The sequence below is a fragment of the Vicia villosa genome, linkage group LG6 (assembly GCF_029867415.1).
Source record: "Vicia villosa cultivar HV-30 ecotype Madison, WI linkage group LG6, Vvil1.0, whole genome shotgun sequence".
Taxonomy (NCBI): Eukaryota; Viridiplantae; Streptophyta; class Magnoliopsida; order Fabales; family Fabaceae; genus Vicia; species Vicia villosa.
Window position 1 is genome coordinate 188,590 of NC_081185.1, and position 6,744 is coordinate 195,333.

Consider the following 6,744-nt stretch of genomic DNA (forward strand, 5'->3'; position numbering starts at 1 on the left):
TAGGAATGGTGTGCGTTTTCGGAAGGAAGCTTGGAGCATTAACAATACCGTTTGGAACATCAAGTTCTTGGTTTGGAAATGGTCTTTTTGTGGAGAGATTACTCATCCCAACTACTCTTTTTACGACTTTAGTAAGGATCCGCTCTTCTTTCTTTCGTAAGGGTATTTGATGTGTAATTTTTCTTTTTGTCGAGCTTTCCCGCTCTTCCTTTGTAATCGGGTTGGAGAACCCTTAGTTCTCCGTTTAATATTATTTCTTGATTACAAAAAAAATATTATTTATAATAGTTGGGCAAAAAGATTTATTGTAAAATCGTATAAAAAGATTTATTACATAACCGAAGCAATCTATAATATAAGAAAATTTACTGTTCTGAATTTCACCAAAATACCCTTTAATTATCTTAGTCTAAATTAATATTCTTGGGGCAAAAAATGTCTTTTCTTGACCATATAATATTTTCAGTGGGGCCAACATTAACATAAACCACATTGTATCCAAACTGCTACACCTTTATCTTCTCTTCCCCAATATTTCTTGAAACCCTAATTTGTTCTGCAAAAAGCATGCTCTTCTTCGGCAGACATGAACGACTTCACACGCTACCCTTTGTCTTTCCTACCTTCACACACAATCCTACCATATCTCTCCACACGTTTTATACTTCTCCATCTCTCTCCACAATTGCTTGTCTTTTCCAACCAACAACAAATACCTCTTCCAATAATCTCCAGCTCTGAAGTTCACTATGGCAAGATCTTTTGAGAAATTGAAGGACATCAATGAAAGTAAGGAGCTCTGGAAAATTGTCGTCATAATCCATCACAAATGGATAGTTTTATCAAAGACCATAGAGCACTTCGAATTGATTTTGGTTGATAAAGAGGTTTGTTTGTTGTTTTTCGGTTTTCCCTTTAATTTTAGGGTTTCGTTTCATATGCTGCTGTTTGTGTTTGATTCCAATTTTTATATTTAGTGTTTAGTTTTACTTCTACTTCCTCTGTTATAATTTTGAATGCCTGTTCTTCGATGGCTGTTTTTCTGTTTTCACTTTCATTTGACGGTTTCGTTTCGTATTCTGGTGTTGGTGTTTGATTAGCATTTTTTAGGCTCCATTCGTTTATTTTCGTTTGATATTACATGGTTTCCATAAATGTTAATTTGTTACTAACTTTTCTGCTTATCGACGAAGTGCATTAATCTGTTTGCTTACCTTCTAAGCCTACTGTAAGTTTCCTAAATTTCTGTGATTGAAGCTTGTGCTATTTTGTGTTATTCTTTACATAACTATTTCTGCTACAGGCTAGAAGATTCAATACTTTTGTCGGTGAATCTATTTTATAAACAGAATTCTATCGACTATCACTATAGTGTGAGTGTGATTTATCCATGGTGAGATGGGGCTATATAGAAAGTGACATTTGACAATCAATGTTGGTGCATAGGCAAGATGTGGAACAGCTATAGACATGGTGTTGCAGTTGTTAGATACATCACACTCAAACGTAAGAACTACCAAATTTTTGTTCATGTCAAGTGTACTGAATTATTCTACATAATTTTCTTACATTGTCATTTTGTTTTTTTAGTAATTGAATGCTTTTTGTTTTCAGGATTTAAAACACTTTTTAAAAAAGTATAACATACTTTAGATGCTAAGGTAAAGACACTAATCATGTAAAGTTCATTGAAATTTAAGATTTTCACTTTTATGAAACTATCACCCACATCAACTGTCTCTTTTATTTACCTTGATCCTTGTAGGAATCAGGAAAATGGAGTTATGTCCAGGTTGGTTGTAGCTGTCTGTGACTACCTCTATTGTGTTTTTCTGAGCTAGCTCAAGACAATCCATGAAGGGTTACAAGAAATTGTTGGATTATTCCCTTGCAATCAGGTGACATTTTCTAATTATTTACGTCATTGATTTATCAATATTAGCGTCCTCTGTGAGTTTTGTTACTATTTGAGCTGCTAGCTTGCTTAACATTATGGTTTCTATATCATTTGGGACTATTTGGGATGTTAGCCTTAAGTCATTGGTTTGTTATGAGAGAGTGAAGAATATGTGTAGATGATGGAAATTAAGATGAGAAGTGGATGGATAAATCATTAACACTGTAAGGTGGATAATGTTTACTTCACCTCAAAAACGTATATGCAATTTAGATTTATATTTACGTAAAAGTTTGGACAGCCTCATCCTGGTAGTCTCACATAAGTTAAATATGTGATGATCATAAAGTTGTTGTTCTTCTGTTTTCTATTGTTGGATTGCCATTCTTTTCTTCTTCTGTTGAATATATGATTATACTCAAATAATGGCTCTTAATATTGTAGGTCACTTTTTGCAGGTACTTTATTAGAGATTATTCAGACTCTTCTAGGACTAGAACAAATGCAAATGGATGAAATCAGGATTTTAGGATGCAACACTCTCACAATTGTATTAAAACTGATTGTCTCAAACTATATTGGAAAAAGAAGGAACTAGAATTTGAATAACTATCAAAGTTGAAAAATATATGAAGGTGAAAGTTAAGGGAAAAGAAGGGAGAGCTTCAAAAAACAGTGTCCCTACTTAAAAGCTCTTGCTTTCTGTAAAAATGAGAGGTATACTGGCACAGAGGAATACATATGGTGGTGATAGTCTTTCGGATCTAACATGGCTTCATGTGAATAAATTTTCACTTTCATTGCAACTTGAGGTATTCTCCCATGGAAAAGTAGTATACTATTTTTTTCTTTGTTTCAGATGACATGTTATGTCATTCACATGGTTTCTACTTTATTGGTTTAAACTATCTATTATTCATGAGGTTTCTTTCTTTCTAATTTATATCACTTATGTTGGTGGCTTTAATCAAATAAAGACCATAGCTACCATAAATTAATGATATACTTTCTTTCTAATGTAACTTCCTGGAAGTGGTTTAGTTGGAATATCATATTTTATTCAATAAAGCTAAATTGATTTTCATGACTTATCAAATGATATCCAAATAGTGAAACTCAATTGTATATGTATAATTTTTTACAATCCCAATCTCACTATATACTAATTCATTTTGATACGATGATCCATTTACTAACTTGATTAATGTTTGGGTATGTTACTTGAAGTTCCTAGATATATGTAGTTGATGAGGATATCCTTACTTGCAGCAGAAACTGAGAAGGGATTCAAGGTCATCGGTGATGAGTCCACGTGCATTGTTTCGACTCTCAACATTGGCGAAAGCCTTTCAGTGAAAACTATTTTTTTAACATTTGTAATTACTGTCATTTATTCAGCAAGACTTCAATCTTACTGTACAATTGAAATTAAACACAACCTAAAATTACTGTTACCGCAATCACTGTTCTCTCTTGGTGGACATATGGTTTCAAAAATTTAATTCATAAAATTGACTTCATATTAGTTATTAGTAAAATATGAGGTTGGTTTTCTCCACTTAACATTGATTGTAAGCTTGTCTCGGTTTTAGCCGTATTTACTCGTATGGCAACGAATGAGGACACTTTTAACACTCATACATACACCTTCAACTATAGTTTATGAACTACAAATATTGCTTTATCACTGTGCTTATTTAGCCAAACAGTTTCTTTTCTTCATTCCCATTTTTAAGTACTCATATAAGACTTAAGTTTCACATTTAAAAAATTGAGTTTCTTTAATAATTAAAAATAAAGATATGTCAATTATGCTAAACATTTGTCAACATACTCTTATCTATGAAATAATTGTTTTTAATTTAATATTTTATTGTCTTGAGATGAAATAATTAAGAAAAATATAAATGGAAAAAATTAAAGAGAAACATGATATAAACTTTCACACGGGACACTATCACAAATTAAGAGAAATGGGAGTTTGAAGGAGAGGGGAAGGGAGGGTTTCAAAAATTGATTTTTTTAAAAAATATAGAAAATATTTAAATATTTTTTGAAAAAAAGATTTTGTTTAGAATGATAAAATAATGTTTATCACTAATGTATATTTACTTTTTGAAATACTACAACAACAAAAATTATATTTGATACAAATTTTGAGTTCCCTCAAATTAGGGGGTTTTAGTGTTATGAAGAAAATCAAATCCTCCAAAACCCTCCAAACTAAAACCTTTCTATTCTTTTCCCCCGATCCTTCATATTTTTCAAAGCCCTCTCATCCAAACTCCCAAACATAGCCTAAGAGAAGTATAAGTTGTATACGGGAACAAATATATTGTTGATTAAAATATTTTTATATACAAAAAAATACTACTACCTCCGGTCCTATTTATAAGAGAAGATTCTCTTTTTAGATACATTGAATAAATAATGTATCTGGACAATATGTTGTCTAAATACATTATTTATTCAATGTATCTAAAAAGAGAATCTTCTCTTATAAATAGGACCAGAGGGAGTATTATTATAAATGGAAAATACTTTACTACTGATCCAAATATTGTTATAAACGGAAAAAATGTATTATTGATCTAAATATTTTTATATATGCAAATTTACTATTGATCTAAATATTTTATATATGAAAAAATCTATTATTGATCTGAATATTTTTTTAACTTTCTTTTTAAAATAAATATATTATATAAATAAATGCGCCTACAAAAGCAGAACCCGTGCGTATGCACGGGTTTGTTACTAGTTAATCTATACGACTATATCAATACTTTATATTTTAATAGATTTTTTTCCCAAAACGTATTTATAAAACTAATAGAATTTGTATAGATAGGGAAAGGTCACACCACATGATTAGATTAGATTTAACTTTCAATTTTCCAAAAAAGTTGATTTTGCTTGACGGTCTAAAAGATACGGTATAATGATGGTTGCAGTTAAATAGTACTTGAAAAGATTTGGTTTCATGTTATGAAGACAGCTAGGCCCAAGAGAATTAAGAAGCAATCAGTTTTACTAAAAGACTTTATATTAAATTAGGGAGGTGCAACCATTAGTATTTTATTTCATTGTTTTAGTTATTGCACTTTTATGGCCCATGGCCCGTTTAGAACTAGAAAACCCTACTATATAATTGTATGCAGCCTCCATTATGAATCAAGAAGAAAAGTTGTTTTATTTAATTGTCTTTTTATGTACTCTTAGATCTAGGGTTTCCTAACATTAATCTATCATTGGTGCTTTCATCAATATTACTCAATCCCTCCATGGCTCCACCAAAACCTCCAAACCCTTCTTCCAAAGAAATTTTGGAAGAGGCTATCCAAATGTCTACCCAACACTTTAACAATGCTATGGCTGAAACTCAAGAACAAATAGATGTAAGGTTTGCACAAATTTCTGCATCTATTGCTCAACAAATGGGTGAGATCCATACAAGGCTGAATTCCGAAAGGGAAGATGAAGATGCGAAGTATGAAGCCCTCATTGCTGCCATTCAAAAGGCTGGGTTAAACCGTGAGAAACAGCCCGTGACAGCAGCTGCTACTCATTCAGCTTCACACTCAGCGTCACACTCAGGTATTGCACAGCATTCTGCTACTGTTTCTTTTGGTTCTACTCCATTCACACAAACCCTTACATCTGCACATACCCCTCTTCGAAACTCACCAAACCATATACACAGCACCCCCCAGCCTTCGGTTTTTACTACACCCACACTAACAGCAGCACCCCCACCGCCTCCTTTTCACACATATTCCCCTTACAGTCAGCCACAAACTACTTTCATACCACCCCACACCATTCCCCACCCTTTCCCACAACCAGACTTTTACCAACAACAACCCCATATTCCTATCTTACCCCCCCCCCCACGCTCCCCTAAACTCGAATTGCCATTATTTGATGGGTCTAATCCGTTAGAGTGGCTTTTTCAAGCAGACCAGTATTTTAGTTTCTATAACCTACCACCTGAAAATCGCATGTCGCTTATTTCTTTCTATATGAAAGGCGACGCATTAAGTTGGTACAAATGGATGCACCAAAATCGCTTGTTGACAAATTGGTTTAATTTTACACGTGAATTGGAACTCAGATTTGGTCCTTCTACTTTTGAGAACCATCAAGCAGAACTATTCAAATTAAAACAAGTGGGATCTGTTATGGAGTACCAAACTAAGTTTGAGCAGCTTGGCAACAAGGTTATTGGGCTGCCAGCTGAAGCAATATTAAATTGTTTCATATCGGGGTTACAATTGGAAATTCAAAACGAATTGGCCATTCACAAGCCCACATCAATATCCCAAGCCATTGGCCTTGCTAAATTGATAGAGTCTAAGCTTAAAGACTCAAAGCCCAAGTTTTCAAAACATTTTTCCACAAACTTTACCAAACCCCCCTTACCTAATCCAAACCTCCCAACTCCCAAACCCCAACCTGCACCCACACAAAACAGCCAAACTTTTCAAAAAAACCTCAATACACAGCAGCCCAAAACACCAATCCGAAAGCTAACCCAAGCCCAATTACAAGAAAGACGCGCTCAAGGACTTTGTTTTAATTGTGATGAAAAGTTCTTTACTGGTCACAAATGCTCTACCGGAAAATTCTTTATCCTAATAGCTGATGATGATGTAGGGGCTGACCAACTAGTAGTTGACGAGGACATTAATGATAATGATGACACAGATTTGAATGACACTTATTTTCAACTCTCCCCTCAAGCGGTAACAGGCCAATTCTCCCCACAAACACTCAAATTCAAAGGGTCAATTGCAGGACTTCCAGTTATGGTTCTAGTTGACACAGGGAGTACCCACAATATCATG

The 6,744-nt window shown here is 33.6% G+C and overlaps 1 long non-coding RNA gene across 4 annotated transcripts; it reads left to right on the forward strand.

The window, feature by feature from the left end:
• Window positions 1-365: 365 nt before the first annotated feature.
• LOC131611083 (uncharacterized) lies at window positions 366-3,357 on the forward strand. 4 transcript variants are annotated; one of them, XR_009286748.1, is made up of 6 exons: window positions 366-887; window positions 1,304-1,506; window positions 1,615-1,661; window positions 1,766-1,898; window positions 2,356-2,709; window positions 3,167-3,356. It is a non-coding gene; the product is annotated as an uncharacterized LOC131611083 (long non-coding RNA). The 4 variants fall into 4 exon arrangements; XR_009286749.1 differs by lacking the exon at window positions 366-887 and adding an exon at window positions 1,120-1,228 and having other exon boundaries at window positions 3,167-3,357; XR_009286746.1 differs by lacking the exon at window positions 366-887 and having other exon boundaries at window positions 1,252-1,506; window positions 3,167-3,357.
• The last annotated feature ends 3,387 nt before the right edge of the window (window positions 3,358-6,744 follow it).